The 22,273-nt window shown below is 41.7% G+C and overlaps 1 protein-coding gene across 3 annotated transcripts in view; it reads left to right on the forward strand.

Moving 5' to 3' along the window:
• Nucleotides 1–15,205: 15,205 nt before the first annotated feature.
• The window catches only part of ENOX1 (ecto-NOX disulfide-thiol exchanger 1), a 504,034-nt gene continuing 496,966 nt past the window's right edge, over nucleotides 15,206–22,273 (forward strand). Inside the window, exon 1 of one of the 3 annotated variants that reach the window (XM_033105019.1) lies at nucleotides 15,206–15,590. The gene's annotated coding sequence lies outside the window, so the exon portion shown is untranslated. The remainder of the gene's footprint in view (nucleotides 15,591–22,273) is intronic. The other 2 variants (XM_033105016.1, XM_033105021.1) reach the window with 2 other exon arrangements.

A 22,273-nucleotide genomic window follows, 5' to 3' on the forward strand; every position in this document is an offset into this window, starting at 1 on the left:
CAATTTCAGGCCAGACTGCGCTTGGGTTTAAATGAAACTATGTTTGTATTGGGATTACACCTGGCTGTTCTCTAGCATCTTCTTTCCCCAAACATTATAATACATTTATGAACAAATACTTTATTTTGTCTTTGGACACGAGAAAGAACGACTGTGTAATTGATGTGGGTAGGACACTGAAATCAAGGGCAGTGGTGTGGGCTTTGGGCTCCAATCCCCGCTCTAATCATATGACCCTGGGGATAATAGTGGTTAACTTTTCTGTGCCTCATTTTTCACATGTGTATAACGGTGATAACACTGCCTGCTCCATAGGGGTGTGATGGAAACGGAATTAGGTAACGTAAGCCTCTGGTACATGCATGATTTGTTGTAGGTTCTCAAGTAGTACCTGCTTGATGACCTACTATGTTTTTTGAGTACCTACTATGTTTGTTGTTTATGTTTATATCAAATTAGTCTCCTAGAGTTGGGCATGTTTTACACAAAACTTCCTTCAAGAACTTCAGAAAAACAAATTCCATAACCTCCATTAGCAATATATTTAGTCTTAACTCTCCCCCAGTGTAAGTGATGCTAAATTACTGTGTTTTCTCATCATTAGCATCTAACCTATATATTTAAGCTTCTGGGGCTTTAGAGCCACATGAAGGCAATTCAGCAAGCACCATTTACTGTTGAAGGTTAAAGTGGCTGTACCCTATAATCTCCTACTCAGCTGCCAATGCTAATTTAATACAGAGAGGTGAACACATGGCTGAAACGTGTAGCGCAGTATCTGTTTTTCCCATCTTGGTTTAAAATTATGGAAATTATATATTGTCTACAAAAGCTAGTATTTGTAGTTAGTGATAGTTTTCCAACACCAGGACACTAGATAGCGTACATCAAAGTGCCAAGATATTCTACTAGGAATTAAAATTTGATATCTGTCGGCATTCAATTTGATTAAAATTCAGAAACCAAGCAGAAAAAGATTAACAAAATGAACTGGAATGTTCAGAAGGAGAAAAAAACACACCAAAAACAACTAGTAAAGAATAAAGGAGGGGAACTCACCCCAACAACAACTTGCATTTTCTATATTTATCCATGTGTATTAGCTTCTTCACTTGGTTGTCAATTTTAATTGGTTTGCAACATGCTGTGGTTCTAATGTATTCAGAATTTCAATTGCTATTTCTTCCATCTAAGACAGTATCCCAAATGCAGTCTATTCCTTGTGAATAATAAGGGTTTCTCTCATTATAGAAATAAATAACTTATAAAATCTACTGTTGGTTTTTATACCTGAGGACACAACTGTTTAGAAGTGCAGAAAATGTCTCCCTCACAAATCTTATTTGCTTCGCTGAGAGCCAGGATGATTCATCAAGGTTGGCCCAGTGCTAGTTAAGATTTGTAAAGGTTAAAGTCAAGGCAGGTGCCGACCAGAATGTCAGGAACTCACTCACGCCTGACGTTCCTGTCTTTCCAGTGCGATTGTTTCTTGGACGCCAGGACTATTTTTAAAAGGGAAAGAATCCTACTCTGCTTGTGTGCATGTATGTCTGCAGCTACATATATCTATATAATACTTGACGGTTTTAAAATTTGAGAGGCCACATGACATAATGAAGAAAAGCACAGGCCTTAGAGAAAGACATATCCGGAGTCCTAGAGAGGTATCAGCATCTATTAGTTTTCTTACCTTGGGCACTTATTTGCCTTTTCTGAAGCGGAGCTTTGTCATGTGTAAAAAATGAGGATAATAATGCATGTCCCACAGGAAGTGATTGGGATGTTTTATCACAATGCCTGAAATGTAGGAGATGCTCAATATCTGATTAAACATTAATTCAAATGGAGCATCGGTGACAACTTCATATATGAAAATCTAGGTTTGCCACAATAAAAAATTAGTTGTTGATACTTATTCTTAACCATAATTGTAAGAGAAATAATAACAGAATTTTCTTAAAGAGAGGGGATGTATTATTAATACATTTAGAATGTAAGAAAAATAACACTGTAGAAAACACTATTAAGTATAGCGAAATATACTGTAGAACACCAAAGGGCAAGACATTATGTTGCTTTGAGGCCATTCATTTGTTCCTATTAATAAAAATAATCCCCCCACACACACTTGAGTAAACCTAACAGGTAGTTTTCTAGGCTTTACTTTAAATGGGAGTGATTGATATTTAGATATTCAGGTTTGTTAATTTAGCTAGTGTCAATATGTATGTGTGTTTCTAGTCTTCTGTCCTGTTCAGAGATATTAGCTAACATGGGCCTAATTACTGTATGGAAATTAAAGATTAAGCAAGATAAACAAGAAGACCTAAGGGTGATGGAGTTGAGAGCTGGGACTTACTTTCCTCCGTCATTTTGTCTGAATGTGTCTCTGACCTCTCACTTGATATGAAAAGTTGGAAAAGTACTTAAAATCTCAGATGGTTTATTGAAGGGACAATAAAACTGAAGTACCACATGTTGATGCTGGATGCATGCATGAATTCAGGATGCGTATTCTGTAAATATTTAAAATGTTATTAGACTATATTATCATAAGGTCTTCATTTTGGATAAGATTTCCTTCTAAGAAAAATAGGGTGATTGATGTTTTGTTTCTCTTTTTTTTTTTTTTTTCCTGGAAAATAAGAAACTGAACTAAGGATATGATGTTAGCTGTAATTCAGCAATACCAGTGTTTGACAGAGACTCTTTGGTTGAGAAAGGTTGGTAGTCTCTTGAGTGGATTATGATTCTAAATAGTAAGACTTAGTACGGTTGACCACGGACTTCCTTGATGGACCATTTTGAAAAGATAATTAGCCAAAATGCTACTAAAAGACTAAAATACATCTGCAAAATGATAGCATACGTAGAAAGGATGCTGATTTTGTCCCTAAGCTAGTGCACTTATCAAACACATGCATTGTGATTTGATTCTGGCAACTTCTAGGGTTGCAGGACGACTACTAAGTGAGCAGCTCCTCAGCTCCAATCTCGTTTAGTTCGTAAGATTACTGACTGTTTCCTGCTGCATCTCAGGAAAGTAGCCACTGAGAAATGCACAGTCATTCTCATACCCTTCCCTTCATTTCTCTCTACTGTTCCCCAACTATCTTATTGCACAATCCGGCTTGTGTGCCCAACGCTTTTCAAAGCTCAATATAGCACACAGACATCTCCGAACTCTCAGGTGCCACTAGCACGAACAGAGGACATTAATAGCAGACTCTCAGTTGCAAAGTCATGTGTATCCTGGTTTTAGTGTCTGACTTCTGGACAACCCATAAGATGTTAGCAGTCAATACACCACAGGCTTTCTTAACGAAATGAAAGGTTAAGCTTGGACTTTTTCGGGCTCTTCCACTTAGTCCGTTTTGCAGGTTACAGTTGAGTCTAATAGAGAAGTGGCTATGTGTTTGAGCTGCTGAAGAGGCAGCAACTTCTTGGGAGTATGATAGGGCTGGAAAGTAATATTGAACATCGGCATCACACGTTTCACTAACTGACATAGAAAATTAACAATAGACGATGGTTTTCGTAGGTTGAGCAGTAGCCCAGATGGCCAGGATATCAGACGTTGCCGTGCATTCAATAATTGGTTCTTGAGTCCTGCTGGTAGGATAGCCATACTATTAATTAATTCATTAAACAAGTATTTATTAAGCACTTGCTGTGGGCCTGGGGTCAGAGTTAAGTGCTGAGATACAAAGGAAAGAAAATAGAGGGGCTTCTCAGCATTTTCATAGAGCAGTCATGGTTATTGCCATGACGTTCCTTCAGCGTCAGTTGAGAAGAGCACGAGCAGATCCTGGAGCTTAGATTCCTCTCTAGCTGTGCTGCTGGCTTGTAGAGGGTCTTGGGCGGGCATTTAACCCCCTAGTCTCACTTTCTGCTTTCACACAAGGAGGCTGATGGTAAAACTACCCTATCCAGCTTTGCCACAGTGTCACTCTGATGGACACACAAAATCATCAATATGAGAATGCTTTGAAAATTGTGAAGTGCCTATGTTAGTTTCACGTTGCAATAGACAGAAATCATAATTCCCACCTTTTCCCCTCACATGGATACTGTTGCTTCTTGGCATTTATTGCACAAGAATGCTCGCTCCCTGATTTACAGACGGAATTACACAGACTTCCTGCCCTGTGATTCTAAACCACGCAGACATGCCTGATAGAAAGATGAGACAGCAGTCACGGTGGACAATAGTGTGTGATGATCACTAATACCTTTATAAAAGGTATGCATTTCCCACGTGGCAAGTGTCGTGGACATTTTTCTTAGTACTTAGGATGTTTGCTTATTGTGCAAAAATAACTTACGTAATGTAAAACAAGAAGAAAGGTATGGGTAGATAGAAGAGAATGGAATTTGAGTGAAGAGAAGGGAATAAATGACACAATTGGGCAGTTGGGTCCAACAAGATGTGCTGAACAGATTAAATCCTGTATATGCAACATATTACTATATGCTTTACACTATGCTGAGTCCAACTCTGGTGTTGGCATGAGATAAATAGCAACTGAGTTTGCAAGTGGATTCTTCAGTTTACTCTAAAAACTATGCCAAGTATTTCAACTCATGGTTGATTGTGGTACTATATTTAGCTTTGAAGATATTATTTTTAAATAGCAACAACTGCAGGAAACCCCCCTGAATATTTTAGCATTTATACAATGCCTTAGATTTTACAAAATTTTTGTGTGAACAATTTAATCTTTGTAATAACTATGTGAGATGGGCATCATCATTTCTAATTTAAAGATGAAAAAGCTGGACAGGAGTTGGTAGTTTACTAAAAGTAAGACAGTAAGTGAGAGACCCATGGCTTGAACCCAAGTTTTCTAACTCTGAGATGAGTTTTCCATCTTTGCTTCACATGAATAAATCAACAGTCTAAAATAAAGCACAATTATAATGGGCTGAAAAAAAGAAGGAAACCTGGAAAGTAAATTAAAAAGCAAATTCAAAGCACAGATTGAATTTGGAAGCATTGTCCCTCTTACTCCTCCTCTTATTCCAGTTGCAGAATTTTCAAGTCAGTTCCATTGATTTCTAGAACGATGCAGGCATTAGAAGGATTTTGTGAAAAGGTCATTCTGTGCAAACAGTACCTTCTTACGGAATGTCAGTGTGAAGGTTTAATTGTGGATTGTGGTTCTGCATATGTGTTGCATACATTACTTTCACAGTGTTATTGGTATGCTCAAAAAAGAGACTGAGGTGAGAGTCACTAAAAAGTTTAAAGCATTAATTTTATTTCAAATGCAACATGAAATCTGAAAAGGGAATGGCAATGGCTTTAAACTTAAGATAAGCCAAAACACAAAGAAATGAAAGTCATAATTGACATTTCCATTTTAAGAATTAAACATGATTCTGTATTAACAACAAGGCTACATGAGTAAAACCTATACAGGTTCATGCATTGTTGTCAACACAACTTTGATGATTTCCTGGAAATTCAAATAGTCTTCTAGTCAACGAACAGCTGACTACGTGGCCCCTTGGCCAAAGTTAGGGTAAAAGACACCAACTACAATAAGTCTTCGGGTAGGGTCTGGCTGGCAGAACAGAATGTCATAGACTGGGTGGCTTAAACAACAAGCATTTATTTGTCACAGTTCTGAAGCCCAGGAAGTCCAAGATTAAGGTGCTGGCAGATCCAGCGTCTGGTGCAAACACTCTTCCTGGTTCGCAGATGGTGGTTGTCTCGTTGCGTCCTCACATGGTGGAGAACAGACTCTTCCATCTCTTCTTGTGAGGGCACTAATCCCATTCGTGGGGCTCCACCCTCGTGATTGACTTACCTCCCAAAGGCCCCATCTCCTAACAGCGTCACATTGGGGGAAGGATTTCAGGACACGAGGTGGGGTGGGGGGGGCACAAACATTCAGTCCATAGACGAGCACATCTATCATCTTCCTCCCTTCCCCGGCCCACCCAGCACAATACGAACATTTTAACACAAGGTCTTTCACAACAGCAAGACCAGACTCTTGCTTCTTCTCTCTTAGACTATTGTCTCCATTCTAGAAATCTAAACTGGAGATGGTCTCACTAAAACAACTGCTAAAGGCCAATTTCCATTTCTTTTTATTTTTCTTCTATACTTATCATGGAATAAAACTATCAAAATGTATGAAAATAACATTGTGCTCTGGATTTTCCATTCTACAGTTTCAGAGAATCATCTGACCAGAGGAGTATTTTATTGAGCATCAATGTCTGGCTCTAAGAAGTACTGTGTATAAATACTTTTAATTAGACCTATTTATGAAGAGCTTCAGAGAGGACAATTCCACCATCTTTCTTATGAACTCAATTTGGATACAATCACTTTGGCAGGAAACTCTTCTTTATGCTTTGATTAAATCCCTTATATGCAACAGGTTAAGAAATATAAATATAGAGACTGAATCTTTGCACGTGAAAACTTGACTCTTAGAATATCTTAAATATGGGGAAAAAACTTGATTTTATTTATCTCCAAAAACTTGTGTTGTGATTTTTATAATATAAAACTCACTGATGAATGTTTCAGGCGAGCTCATACAGGTTGCAACCCCTTGATGAGATCTTCATGGTTTGGGGCTTGGTTTACAGTTTCAAAAACTTTAGGAGTGGTCTAGCGCCAAGGAACTATTTCATGCCTGCTGAAATCACAGGAAACTGATTTAAATAGGTGACTCTATGGTGCGATATGAAGGGTAGAAAGTTGATCGAGAAGGAGGGAAGACAGATATGTGCCTTTTCTGCTGGGCTGTTCTTGTTTAGACATCAATGTATCTGAAAACTGAATTCCAATAATATTTGATTTATTCAGAATATCATCTAGACATGGGAAGTAAGTAAAAAGAGACTGCAGTGAAAAATAGATGTTCCCAATTTTATCCAGCGGAGTTCTCTTTTGAGCGGAGAAGAATCTACAATCAGTCACACTGATAGAAATAAGAAGAGATAGCTGACATCTTAAAGAAATACAGAGAAAGCAGACATGTGGACTCAAAAGTCTATTTTGTGGAGGAAGATGGTTTATTAGGGTTCTCTAGAGAAAAGAATCGATATGCATACAGTTGACCCTTAAACAAGACAGGTTTGAAATGCATGGGTGCACTTATATGTGGATTTTTTCCAATAAATATACAGTTGGCCCTCTGTACCTCCATATCTCCAGATTTTGCATCTGTGGATTCAACCAACCACACATGAGAAACAGTATTTTCAATCCAAGGGATTGGGAATACATGGATAGAAGTTGGCAGATGGTCGACTTAAATTATACGTGGATTTTTGACTTCATCCCTAGCCCTCATGTTGTTCAAGGGTCAACTGTGTTTATATACATATATATATTTATATGATGTATGTATTTATTATAAGGCATTGGCTCACATGATTATGAAGCATTGCGATATTCTGTCTGCGAGCTGGAGGCCCAGGAACGCCAGTGGTGTAGTTCCAGTAGGAGTCCAAAGCCCTGAGAACCAGAGCAACAGACGGCATCAAGCAGAGAGGAATTCTGTTTTTCTCCACTTTTTTCAAGTCCTGGACAGATTGGATCATGCCCATACACATTGGGGAGGGCAACTGGCTTTACTCAGTCTACAGGTTCAAATACTAATCTCATCCAGAAACATCCTCACAGACTCACCCAGAAATAATGTTTAGCCAAATATCTGAGTACTCCATGGTCTTGTCAAGTTCACACATAAAACCGTGTTTCCCCAAAAATAAGACCTAGCCGACCATCAGCTCTAATGCCTCTTTTAGAGCAAAAATTAATGTAAGACCCAGTCTTATTATACTATAAGATGGGGTATAATATAATGTAATAAATATAATTAATATATAATACCAGTTCTCATTTAACTATAAGACCGGGTATAATATAATATAATATAATATAATATAATATAATATAATATAATATAATATAATAAGTACCAGCTCTTATATTAATTTTTGCTCCAAAAGACACATTAGAACTGATTGTCTGGCTAAGTCTTATTTTCGGGGAAACATGGAATTAACTATCCCAGAGGGTAAATTCTATATACTTCCAGTAACCATGAGGGGCATGTCAACATTAAGGAAGAAGGAAATGCTTCGTATTGTCTCATTTAATCTTCATAAATAGTGCTAAGAGGTAGGCATTAAGTTATCTCTATTTTCAGATAAGGTAACTGAGGTTTCTAAGTTAAAAATAAAACTTCCCCAATTCACTGAAATAGCAATAGACCCATGATACAAATCCAGCTCAGGCTGATCTTAAATCTCACCATATTTTTACTCCTCCTGTGCTCTTTATTTTACTGTTAAATATTAATGTTTATTGTAGAGATTTTGATTTCTGAAGATTAGGTTAAAGAATATACAACATACTATATATTAGCAGGACTGCCATAAAGTCATTCAATTAAAAAACATTTTTCTTAATTATTCTGGTCAAATAAGGATGGTTTTAGTACATTAATTTAAAGGCTGGGTTTTGAGAATGAAGTAGGAAAAAAAAAAGGAAGTGGAGAGCATCCATCTCTTTCAACTTCAGCCAAGCCAGGTGTTGCACATGAGGGATGTTACATGGCTACTCAACACTCGTGAACGTGGTTCTGGACCCCTGGCTTCATCCTGGCTCCCAGTTTCAAATTTTGTTTCTACCTTCACCTCACCTTTCAGATGCAATGCTATAAACTTGGTATCTCTTAATAAAGACTTTGGTACCTCTTTCTGTCCAAGGCACGTCCTGGCCCAAGGTGGCCCTACACAGAGAAATCTGTGACATCTAGCACCGGAAAGAATAAAGATAAGTGATCCTGTGCAATAAGAGGACACCCTTGCAGTTACGGAAATTCTCTGATTTGCTAAATATAATGACTCTCTCCTTTGATTAATGCCAGAGACATGCTATCAATTCTCCAAAGCTTTTTAATGCATATTGTTATGCCAAGTACTGTAAACTAGTTCCAAGATTATAGCTTTGCTCACATATTGCATTTTATTATCTCATTATTTTTTTATATGAGTTACACATACAGGATGGTAACTTACTTACTTAAAACTTTCATAATTCACAATGTAGGGTGTATATTCTTCAGAGAGCTACTATAGATAATTAATCTCACTTTGTTTTCTTTCTTTCCTTCTTTCCTATCATCAATTATTTAGGTTTCATTTTAAAAATAGCACCAGAGGTCCTGGTCTCTTAGATTTGCAGAATGGGGTAGGCTGCGTTGGGGTTGTTTTACTAAGGCATCAGTAGCCCTCTGTACAACTAGCACATTGGCAAAATTATAAATATTGTTATATGTTTCATCAGTAACGACAGCTTCCTGGGTAAAATAGTGAACATGCCCGATTGCAAAAGTAGGGAATTCTGTTGGAATTATAGCCAGCATTTGCATTGTTAAGCACTGTTTTTGGATTCTTACAAGCAAAAATAAAACAAATCTCCTCAATTTTGCCTGCAGCAATTGACATAAAACATGAACTCAAGTAACTTACCTCCAGGCTCACCTTCTACAGAACCAGTAGATGGTCACTCCATAGAACACTCTGGTTACTTATTGAAATCGAGAATCTTTTCTGCTCCATCACGGAATGCAGTACCAGATCCAAGGTCAGAGCTGGACTTCATCTTGGGGGTGGAGGTTAAGTAATGCAAAGCATCCACAGAATGGCCAGAGGCCAAGGAGAGGCTTGTGACTCCAGAACATGTCAGCTGAAGGTGAGATTAAGTTTTAAAAGGACCATTAACATGTACTCATTGTTAGAAGTGGGGAAACCAAAAGGACAAGTGTAAAGGACTTACTGAACAAAGAGCCCATCTTGGAAAGAAAGAGCATGAAAGGGAAAAAGAAAAAAAAAACACTTTTGAATCTTTTTGTGAACGTGTTGTAACTTTTTGCTAAAATGCTAGAATTTAAATGGCTGAACTTTGATTTGAATGACATTTAAAAAAAGTGAACCTATGCAAAGAAAATGTCTGGAAGAGTATATGCCAAAATAGTAATGATGGTTGGTCCCTGAGAGGTGATGTTACAGCAATTTTTTCTTCTTTATACATTTCTGTATTGCCTATTCCCCCACAATGAGCGCACACACACTGCTTTTAGAATTAAGGGGGATAAAACAGTGAACTATTTTTGTTTTAAATAAAGACATTTTAAGGTTGGTTTTATTCTGTAAAATATATTTTTGCATAGCTAAATTAGCAGGGCAAAGTACCATTGGAGAAGCAGAATCTGTGTGACGAAGAAAATATAGACTAATGAAAAACAAATGAACACAAAAGCTTGAGTTTTGCAACAGCAGCAGAATTTATAGAGTGACAGCACCTCTAGAATTAGGGAACCCACAATTTCCTGCATGTGTCTGTTTCTGCCAACTTTTGGTTGTCTGTGGTTTTCTTAAAATATCTTTGGAAGGGCCTCCCAAGAATCATCAAATCAGTTCAACATCCTTTCAGTTATAATCTAACAAAGGCTTCCAGAATTTCTACAAGAGCTTCCCTTTGTGTACATGTTCCAATTATCTATCCAACATTTTTGGACTTAGACCCAAGATGACACAAAGAGTTACTTAGCTTCTAAAACATGAGGGACCTTTCTCGCACTAAGGAAGAAGGAAAAGCTACTTCATGTAGTTTTCTTAATCAGTAAGGTAGTTGTTAGTCTCCACTTTATACAGGAGGGCCAACTGAAGCTCAGAAAGTGAGTTGCCCAAGGTCTTACAACTAGTTGTTGGTCAGACTAGGATTTGAACTCAGATCTTATGACTTGGTGCCCAGTGTTATTTTTCTATGACACTGAGACTGCCTCTGGAAAAGGGAAAAGGTGTGACTGTCGGTCCTGGTTTCCCTGCAGCCCCTGAGGAGGCAGGGTATGTAAAGTATTCAATACATGGATGGTTGGCTTTCAATAGCTCGAATTACGTGACTGGCTTTACATCTGTACCACCCTGTAAGTGAAAGGGAAGTTCACGGTCGCGTTGCTTTTAAACACTGAACTTCTTGTTTTCTTGTATTATTGCTTATTCTTGTATTATTGCTCCTTATAATTTTGTTATGAATTGAGTGAAGGAGTTGTATTTATAAATGTTATAGCAACCAAAAATAATTCTGTATTAATAAGTGAAAGGAAACTGAGAAGGTAAAAATTAAGAAATTTTAAGGAGAGGAATAATAAAATGTTAAAATTTTCCAAGAATAGACTACTGGGTCTTTGTAGATCTAGAAATTTAAAAAATACATGGGTGGCTCTACTAATTTTTTTCTCAGTTGAATGTAAACTCAAGCATATTCTACTCAATTCTGTGCTGCCCAGGGATCTCCAGTGATAGGTAATCCATAGCTACCATTGAGAGCATGGTCCATTTTTTCTTGTCAATAATTTCCTTCCTCTCCCAAATCTAGAATTCAGAATACAGCAATAGAATAGATTTTACTTTATACATCGTGTGATAATCTAAGTGATTACTACCAGGGAATGTGAATATGAAAATATGCATGTATACATTGGCCACTAATAATTTTCCACTGAACGGTGTGTTTATTTAACAAACAGCTTCATTAAGTTGTATTGGTAATTCAAATGGAAGTTTGTTGTACCTGGTCAAGTGATAAATTAGTCTTATGTTCCTGTTTTTGTTTCCAAGAACAATGATAGCTAGATTTTAGGCTCCTTCAAGGCAGAGATAGATTGCATTTTATCATTTAGTGGTAATAACCACGGCGTGAGGAACAGAAGTGATTATGAAGTAGGTACTCAATAAATAACTTGTTCGGTTTACTGAGTTGCTTATGCATCTTCTTTAGATTAAAAACAGAAGCGAGGACATTAGTAAATCTACCAATTCATTTCCATTTAGCCATAAATGTCAATGTGTAAAGGATCGATGTGAACCACGGGTTCTTAACCTGAGCTTCAGAGGAGGTTCCCTTAACTCCCTCAAACTATATTCAAAAATTGTTTGTACATTCATATGTTCATTTTCCTGAGATGATCCATAGCTTTCTTCAGCTTTCAGGAAACCCGTAAGTCCATAAACTATGAAGAACCATTGGTATCTAATGTAAACACCTGCATCTGAAATGTCAGCACTGGTAACTAAGAAAACCTGCCTACTTTTGCTTGGGAGAAACTATAACTTTTTTTCTCTTATGTTTGATTTTCCTAAAGATGCGTGATGTCCAGTCAGAATTGTTATCCTAAATAATGTCTGGAATAAAGCAATGCACAAAAGCATGACTATGCACAGGATAACTTGACACTTCTTGCTCCTGTGCTATGCTCTGTACTGAGCTGGCACTCTGTGTTTGGGCACAGGTCAAGGTGCTTTTCATCATTTAAAACTCTAATAGGCTAAGTGATCTGAGACCTAATTATGGGGGAAATTACCTGTGTCCTGATGCATGCTCACAACCACTAACATCCACAGCAGCACTTCAGCTAACGGTCCTGCCTTCTCACTTCAAAGAATTTGGGGCAATCTGCTCCCATCGTGAGAAGCTGACGTTGGAATTCATGGTACCTCTCACAGCCTAAATCTACCAGTCTTCAGAAGTAGAAGACTTTTGTTCTTTTTATTTAGACCGACAGGGTAGAGTAGTTAGCTGTGGTCAAATCAGTTTAAAGTGTTTCTCCACACACTCCGCCCTTTTTCAATCCTGTGTTTTTAAGGAAGTTAATGTTTGACTAGTTTTTTGCATTGCTGCAGATTGAAAAAAATCAGTCACGTTAAGGAACATTCCCTTTTTAGGAAGAAAGATAGGATCTTTATAATTATGCTATTGATTCTCAGCCCAACTGATAGCAACATATGAAAATGAATCTCTTAGTTGTACCTTTTATTATTATTTAGTATTTAAGTAGCATGAGGAGTTATGGTTCATAGCATTTTAATCCTAGCTGCTCCTTCAAACTTTTATCTTTAAGTGGGTCAGAAATACGATATATCTTATGTTGTTATTCTTTCTATTTATCTTTTAAATTAACATATATTAAGATTCTTACTTTGCAAATGTTGGCTTCTTACAAATGTATTTATTTTTACAAAGAAAAGACTGCTCCCTTGGGTGGTCATCAGAGAGGGTATGGCTTTGTTACGTTCTTCTCTCCCACTAAGTAAGAGAAGCACGTGGGACACTGTTGAAACTCTAAAGGGAACTTTCTAAGGAAAACAAAGCTTTAAAATGATTTTGGAAGATTATGATTCATACCCATTTTAAAGATTGGCTGTCAAGCTCATTTTGGGTACCAAGAGTTTTTCTGCTCCTCCTGTAAATTCTAGAGCTTCCTTTCAAGTAAAAAAATGTAAATATCTAAGCTTTCAACATAACAAAAAAGCACATGAATTCCATATCACACACAAAAAAATGGCTTCTAAGAAGATTGTAAATTGAGTGACAGAAGGGAAGTCATTTAAAGGGACCCCCACTACAGAACACAGGGCAGCACCCAAATAAATCCATTTTTAATTTTCACTTTGTTTCCGTTATACTTCAAAGCTGTGATATCACCAGTGGAAAGAGAAGCAGCTCACTGAAGAGCCCAAGTTCAAAGGAATTGGAATTTAGCATGGAATGCAAAATTGAGGACTTTTGCTTCTAAGAGGATGGTTGAAACATGCCAAGGTTGAAGAATGTGGGCTTGGTGCTACAGCAGAATTAGGGGTACACTCTGGGGTGACCCTGAGTGTATTGGCAATGGCTATGAAGTAATGCTCTTTACGAGAGAAAAGCTTGTACCCGACAAGCTGTTAGAAAGGCGCATTTCTCTTAACACTCTTTTCCTGTCCTTCTGCTCTAAAAGGGACATTATAAACTGCTAACGAATGGCGACATTCCTGTTTGGAGAGGGACTGAAGTAAAGCACACTTCAGCCTCCTCACACCTAGGCTACCCGTGGGCTTCCCCGCAGAGCGCTCTCTGCTTGCACCCTTTGGAAAGGTTGCACAATGGGTCAGTATTCTCTGCTGTCTTTCTTTGCACTGGAGCTCTGGCCACCAGAGGGGAAAACAGGCACACACAGGGAAATCGCACAAGTTAAAATCAAGCAAGCCTGGTGGGTTAGTAATGACTTTCCCAGGATCCAAGTCTTTGCCTCCAGGATATGTGAACCTAGAAAACAATGTCATTCATTCAACATTTATAGAGAACACACAAAATACACGGTACTGTGCTCAGTACTAGAGGGCATGCAAGAGGATGCAAACCACAATCTGTGCCAGGGGGTTTCTGACAGGAAGGCTATTTCAAGTATCTTAGGACCCCTCAAGAAATTCTTGGATGAATAAAATTGCACTCAGAATTTAAAACAAACATGGAGAAGGATACTGTGAGGACAATATGTATTTAAGGAGGGAGGGCATGTAAATGTGCTTGAAATTATTCTTGCTAAGCTATACAATGTAGCTTGGATGAATGAGTGAGCAGGAGGTTTAAGAGGGCACGGCTCCTGGCTGGCCTCTCTGGACCCTTCTTGGAGGAGCCTCACTTCAAGAGGCACCGATCTGATGCCTACACAGTTAGCTGAATCCGAACAAAGGAGGCCGGCACTTTTACCTGGGAAGTGGATAACTTGGAGGGAAAGTGGCCTCCGGAGGAGGAAGAAATGCAACATTCCACTTGGAGTGAGAAGCGCCCCACGCCCTCCGAGCGTGCAAGCCGACCGCGCCCTCCACAGACCTCCCCCTCGCCCCCCCGCCCCGTATCCTCCACCCAGGCCAGGCGGTGGGCCGCGCGGGGCCCGGTTCCGCCGCCCACTCCACGCCCGCAGCCCTTGCACGCTCCAGCTCCAGCCAGAAATCGGGCACGTGCGCCCGGGTCCTCGGCTCGGCCCCTCAGCGGTCCGAGCGCCCCCAAGGTTGCACGGTGACCGTGGGGTCCCGATTTCTGTTCCCCCACGCCCAGTCGAGAAGTCCGGACAGCGGTGGCGGGAGCGAGCGGCTCGGCCCCTCCCTACAGGGGGCAGCGCGACAGTGGGCTGCGGGCGCCGCCTCTGCTGCATCCGTGGCTGCGCGCTCCGCTCGGCTCAGCCCCGCTCGGATCCGGAGCCCGCGCGCGCCGCCTTCCCTTCCTCCTCTGCGGCCGCCCGGCGGGCAGCTCCCCGAGGCGAGACGCGCGTTCGGTCCTCCTTCCCAGGGTTGACGGATTTCCGGGGGCGAAGAATTTCGCCTCGGTCCCTACGAGCATCTCGGCCTCTCTCCCCCTCCTCTCGCGACTCCCCCACGCCGTGGGCGCGCGCGCGCACACTCACACACACTCCCACTCGCAGGCGCGCGTGCGCACGCCCGCGCGCCCCGAGCCGCGGAGTCTCCGGCGCCCCTCGGCAGATCCCACTCTCGGGCGCCGCTACTCACACAGGCTTCCAGCCGCCACGGGGCGTCCTCCGTCTGCGGCAGCGGCGGCGGAGGCGGTGGAGGGAACGGCAGGCAGCTGCAGCCCGGCCCCTTCTCGCAGCTCAGTGCCCGGGACGGAGTCCGGGAGAAGCGGAGAAGGAGGACGCCGCGCCGAGGAGGAGCCGCGCCGCGCCCGGCGCCCGGCTCCAAGGGGCGGGCTGCCTCCGCGCCCGGCTCCGCGGCCCCAGGTAAGCAGCTCCGGGGCCCGCAGCATCCCCGGGGCGTCCGGGATTGAAGCCTGGGTTCCCGGGTCCCGCCCCCGCCACGGCACCGGGACGGAGGCTCCGGGGGGAGTGGGCTGGGGGGGAGGGGAATGGAGCCAGAGGTGAGGCTGGTACGGTGGGTGCTCGGAAGCGCGGGGCTTCGGCGCAGCGCCCCCGCGCCCTCCCTCGCCCTCCCCCAGTTCCAGCCCTGTCACTTTTGCGAGGCCGGGGGTGCCCGGCGCCTCAGACAGCTCTCCCTCCGCCGCCAGCCCTTGTTGGCTCGGAGCTCCGCGCCCGCCGCGCGCCTTCTACCTCCCCTGCACCTTGGACAGCGCACCCCGCCGCCCCCGGCACCGCACCCGGGATCGCGTCCCGCTCCCACAGCCCTCCTGCTGCTCTCTTCTTTCCAGGTTGTCATCCTCCCGCCCTGCATCCCTCGTCCTCCCTGCCTCGGCGGACTCCGCTGGGGTGCGGGCCGGAAACTTTCCCCCCTGCCTCGTCCGCGCTCAGTACTATTGTTGTTATTTGTGACCGTCCCCTTAACGCGGGGAACTCAGACACCGTGGACGGGTCTTCCTCGGTGTGAGCACGTCCTGCCGGCCGAGCATGAGGCACGAGCGGCACTGGGCAGCGGGACTCGAAGGCTGCCGGGGTGCAGAGCCCGCACCCCGGGAACTGGACTCCCGCCGCCTCTAGTACTCCCCATCTACCGGGACTCGACACGTGCGCGCCTCCCACGGACGCGGCCCCTCCCGGACCACCCATGTCCTCCCCCTGCACGGCCACAGCCACCCCATAGGTTGGACACCCGGGGCTCGCGGGTCCTGATTGGCTGAAGGCGTAACCCCGCCTCCTTTTCGGAGGGGGGTGGTTCTGGCGTGTTGTGGTTGTCATCCCGCGGCGCTCACATGGGGGAAGTGGGGTCTACAGGTAGCCAAGCCCGGCTCCGTGGGATCCCCGCGTCCTATTGTGTACAGCTACTCACCCACTCTCCTTCCTTCAAACTCGCTCCTCCTGCTGTTCTCCTTTTTCTGTCTCTCAACATTTTAGTGGTAAATGTTAAAAAACAACACAAAAAATCTGTAGCCCTACTTTTATTAATGCTGTATTTGTTCGGTGGTATCGATTTTTAAAGCAGATCTAGAAGAACGAGGAAACAAGTGCGTACGGGGAGGTTCCTGGCAAACTGGGCTGCAGATTTGAGTCCAGTAGTTTGGAGAAAGTAATGGGTGCCTAAGGGATCTGAAAAAGGGTGGGAAAAGCAGGAAGGAAATTGTTTCTTGGAGAAGGAGAGACGCAGGTGAGCTAGCTTGGGAAGCTGAGGGAGAAGGACGTGGGTCATTGGTGGGGTGAGATATGAAGGAGAAACCCAGACCAGTGCTCCGGAGGGGTAGGTGCATTCTGCAGAGGAGGATTCTGTCTGAGAAAGTGGTAGTATTGGGCTAGTATTTAGTTCATTATTCACACATTTTGTTTTTGTTTTGCTAGTGTTACCCCTTGGATAGGAGGCTTTATAGTAATGATGTCAAACCATGAAGTGGATATCGCATATTCCAGTTTCTTGTAATATATAGATTTGCAAGTGGTGATGAATTTTGAAAAAGTGAATTTCGGAGGCTCCTCTAGAGGGATGCACTACACAGTTAAGTTAGAGCGCTTTTGAAATATTATGAAGAGAGATGGGTGAACATTGCATCAAATCCAAAGATTGTTCTGGCATTATTTAGGACCTTGCAAAAAATGTATAAATGATACTGATTTCTCTTTATTTTGAAGCATGATCGCCTCTAGCATTTTCAAGCTTTAATTCCTTCAGGCTGTTTTGATGTTGTGTCTGCCCATCTGAGAATATTGTAATTCTTATCTTTAGAAACCTTGTTGCAAAACAAACATCAACTGATGCAAGTTAATGTTGACAACTTTATATTGAGTGCACTGTGTGTTATATTATTTGTAAGCTAGTGAAATATGCAAGAGTAACATAGCGTGACTGTTACTCCCCAGGGACCCATATCAAAACAAAGTGGGGAGTCACGTGAGGCTATTTCAGGGAGAACAATTCAGTTATTTTAAAAATGATTCTTGGGTGTAAACAGCAACCAAATTTTCTCATTTGAATTAATATCTTTGTACACAGTTGTAGCACATGATATTAAATAAAGTAGCATATTAAATATGTTACATGATTCCAAAGTAGATAGTAAAGGCTTTCCATTTATTATTATTATAATATAAGTAGACAGAATTGCTTTTCTGACTCGAGAACTTTGCATTCAAGGAACAGAATTTGATACTTCCGGCAAACTAGAAGTTTTTGCTATTGTTGAGAAAATAATTCTTACTATGTTTTCATATCTCTATGTCATGCCTTGACTTGCCTTGAGGGATTTGGATTCTATATTTTGGCCTCTCGAATTTAATGGGTTTGGAGGTAGATAGGAGAAGAATGTATATAGTCACACACACACACACATGCATATAGGAAAAATAGATGTATGTATATCAACACAGCTATATATTTATATGCATAGTTTGGGGATACATTCAGTTTATACGTACATGTATTGTCATCCTTAGAATTTTTTTCTCATTCTTGTCCAGAGGTGGCCCTGTTTTAAACTGTAGAAAGCATTATCACCAGTAGAATTGGCCAATAGATCATGGAAACAGACAATAGTATTTTGTTGCTTGGCAACCACCTACTGTGAATGAAAAACAAAGCAGTGACAGCTGCTTCCACATCCTGATACTGATATTGTAGCTCAAGCGTTGCAACCCTCCAAATGAGACAAATCTAAGTTTTATTTGTGTAAGGTGAAGCTGTTTCTTTTGGGGGATGTTTTTGAAAAGAATATTTAAACATTTTATTAAATAAGAATTATATTGTTATTGTGGGATGAAATGAAGCATCCAATTTCAATAGCCCTCTTAAGCTTAGTATAAACTGAAAAATGCAAGATTGGGAGGAGGATGTAGTCCCTTCTCATTCTGCTCTTTATAGTCAGTTGTTAAACAGCGTGCACACATTTTCTGCTGCCGTCAGGTGCTCTTAGGATTTCACAGAGACTTGGAGTTCTCTATGATACCTAAATAGGTGGTTGGATTTGACTGCTAGGGGTGAATTAGAGACTGATGCTCTGGCCTAACCCTTTAACTTTAAGGGACATTGTAGCACAAGTGAGATGATATGACTTGACCCTGGTGACAGCTATCTCCAGGATGTCTTCCCTCGGATCGCACGTGAAAAAATTTCCCATTTCCTCGCTTGTCTTTTTTTTTGGGGGGGGGTGGATGGGGGATTCTTTGTTTACATCAAATTTGTGACCAAGATTTTTATCCTAATAAAGAGACTTAGAAAACACAGTGATGCTTCAGAGTAAAACTTCACTATTGACACTAGGCTACACTGGAGTTTTAGATACAATGTATACTGTGTATTCTGCTTTGAGTCTGTGACAGTTCTTTGACACCCGCTCTTTCCCCAAACTGGGGAAGCCCAGTCCGGGGCCTTGGTAATTGTTTAGAGCTTTGGACAGTCTTTAAGGATCTATTATCTCTGTGTGAGTTTTGAACAGGGGTGAGATTGAAGATTGTGTTGGTCAGTTTGTATACCTGCAAGAGTTTGAACGTTACAGCTAATTAATCACTCGTCCCAGTCCGCTGTCTGCAACATGACAGACATAGCGTTGGTGTAGTGATCTGGGCTCTTTAATGACTGTGTCACTGCATAAAACTCGTTTCAGTCTTTTATCAAAGCTGTCTTGCCAAAAGTGTTACCGGAAGCCTGTCATGGAGGCCAAGTCATTTGTGAGAGATGCTAATTAGTGCAGGTTGTTTTTTAACTCTAAAATCGTAATGAATAGATGATTGGATGGCAAACTTGAATCACATATGCATTGGTAAGCATTTCTTCTAAACTTAGGGAATGTATTGCATGCATAATACCTTCTGAGGTTCCTTATGCTATTTTTTAAAAACCTGTATTCCTTTGTTTGTTATTTATGATCAAGATAGGCATTTAATTTTAATATGACATCTCAAGTAGAAAAATGTGGAGTGGACTGGTTGAAGAAAGAATGGAACGACAGTATTAAGTACCACTGAAGAGCCATTTTCACCAGAAAAGCATGCACTTTAGCAGATTTGTAAGGGGGAATAATTGATTTACAGCATGTTTAACCTCGTTTCAGAAGCCTGCTATTAACTTGTTCTAGCTAGAAGGATTTTCAAGAAGAATAATTTGGTAGATTTCAAGTGAACTTCACTGATTTTTTTTTTTTTTTAAAAAACAACAAAAAACATTTTCCACTCTGGTTGTAGTTTGTCCAGGACAAATATTTGTTTTCAATCCTTTAGGATTAATCTGAATTTAAGGTCATTATTATATTTTAAAATTTCAGAACCATTTCTTTTTGTCTAGTGCGATGTTAAACATTCTGTACTTCATACCTTTAATTTAATCCACCAGAATCTTGACAATGAATTTTCCTCTCCTATCTTTATGTACAAGGTAATGTATGTATATGCGAACGCACGATACTTACATTTTTTCCTTTTTGTTGTTTTCATCCTTATGATAGAACACTAAAGGACTTGATTTTTTTTTTTAATATAGTAAAGGGAAACTTTAAACGAGGTATTTACATTTTCAATTTTCTTATGTCAGCTTCTGCTATTGTAACCTGTGAACTCTCACCTACACAAGTAGGATGATCACTTAAAAGAAGGAAATAAAAAAATATGTATCTGAACAGCATCCCCTTGCTGCCCTCCAGGCTAGCCAAGGAAGCATATTCTCTCATTCTTAGATGCTTAGATTTTTCACAGCCACATAAACATTGAGTTGAAGGTCCTGTAGACTCTTCTTTCTTTTATTTTAAGAGGGGACAGAAGTAAGAGGGGACAGAAGTAGCATTCGATTGGGAGACCTGTGTGTGGCAGGTTTTTTAAAGTAAAGCCTATAGAGATTTTCAAAAAGGCAATAGTATTGGGACAATTAAATTGAATTATTTCCTTCGGCGATTTTTCAAATTTATGCAGCGAACATAATCCATGGCCCTTAGAGCACTGCCCAGTACCTACAACAGTATTGCCTGGCACATGGGAGGAGCTCAGCCTGTACTTAGTGGAACATGCACTGGCCTCCTGTTTGTAACTGTGCAAATATTTCATTTTGTGCCTGTATGAATAGTAACAGGTGAGAAAATGGAGAAGAACTTCTTGTAGTTTTTCATTGTTTCTGACACTGTAGAAAACAAGTAAAAATAATTAACTTAGCCAGTGATAGTTTGCAGTATACCATTGTTAGTATAGAAAGTCACGCGAGGGGTATCGATCTTCCACTAATACAGGCATGTGAGTGCAGACTAGCTGCTTCATGGCCCATCGCAGCGTAACAAAGGCTGTAGCAGTTAGTGTGAAGGACTGCTGATGTACTGGAGCTGGAGGGTGACGTTTGCTCGCCCCAGGTTCATTGTCCAGACTGGAGTGTGGCCCAGGTGCTGTGCCTAACATCTGCAATGGTGGGAGGAAAATCACAGACTTACGGTGGCCAAACCTCTAGTTTGGTCTCATTTGCAGGAGAGCAACTTGAAAACTGCAGGAGCTGTTGTGCACTGAAGGGATAGAGCCCAAGGTGACAATCTAGGTCCCAGGTACCGCATTTCTGGTCATTGAAAGAAGCCATAATCCCAAGAGTTCCGTGCTATTGAAATAAGACTTTCTTCTTTACCCTGCTCCGTCTTTGTGAAGTAGGGGGAAAGGGATCGTGTCTCTGGGGAAAACCTGGCAGAACCACCAGGTGGGTAACACCCAGCCAACTCCCTATGCATCTTGCGAATCTCTCACCTTTGCACCGCTGTCCAGGGGTGTGTTTCCTTTGTACACTTTCATTCACCGTTTCCTGTCAGCAAGTCTTTGGTAAGGTTATGCTGACAAAAGTTTTTTGCTGGAGGGATTCCTGAGTGTCTTGCATATAGTAGGTGCTCAATCTGTATTTGTTTAGTTTTACTAGTGGGACTGTGCCTACTGTTTTTCTAGATATGGAAGGTAGTTTTGTTCAGGGAACCTACCTAAATAATAACCACACCACTTCTTGAACACACAGTTATCGAGCATTTACTATATGAACGGGCCGGTGTTTGGCTCCAGGGATCATAGTGATTCTTCAGGCACTGTTTGTGCTCATAGAAGAGAACATGCTACTCGCAGGGAGTCCGTGTGGTTTAAAAGTGACCATGCAAGGGGGTCGGTAGGTGTGGAGAGCAGGGCGGGGACTGACCATATGGGACCTTGTAAGGGCCACCCAGGACATTGCACTTAACGATATTGGTCAGTGTTTCACCGTCTACCTGTTCAAAGGGATCCCATAAGTGCTTGTTGTGAGTACTGAGTCCTGGGTCCCACCCAGGGCCATCGAGTCAGTCTTCAGGGACGTGGCATACGTTGGTATGCGTATGTCCAGATGCCCACCGCTCTCATTCATGTCTGCAGGATTCTTCCTCAAGCGCCCACTCTTCTCCACCCGGGAGCCTCCTCTCCACATGTGGGGCAGCTCAGGGTTAATGGCCTCAAGAGGGGACCTCAGCCAGTGACAGGAGAGAGCGGGGTGGTAATACACTGGCATCCGGGACCCTCAGGGGCCCTAACGGACTCCACTGTGTTTCAGA

Source organism: Rhinolophus ferrumequinum, chromosome 4, assembly GCF_004115265.2.
Source record: "Rhinolophus ferrumequinum isolate MPI-CBG mRhiFer1 chromosome 4, mRhiFer1_v1.p, whole genome shotgun sequence".
NCBI classification, from domain to species: Eukaryota; Metazoa; Chordata; class Mammalia; order Chiroptera; family Rhinolophidae; genus Rhinolophus; species Rhinolophus ferrumequinum.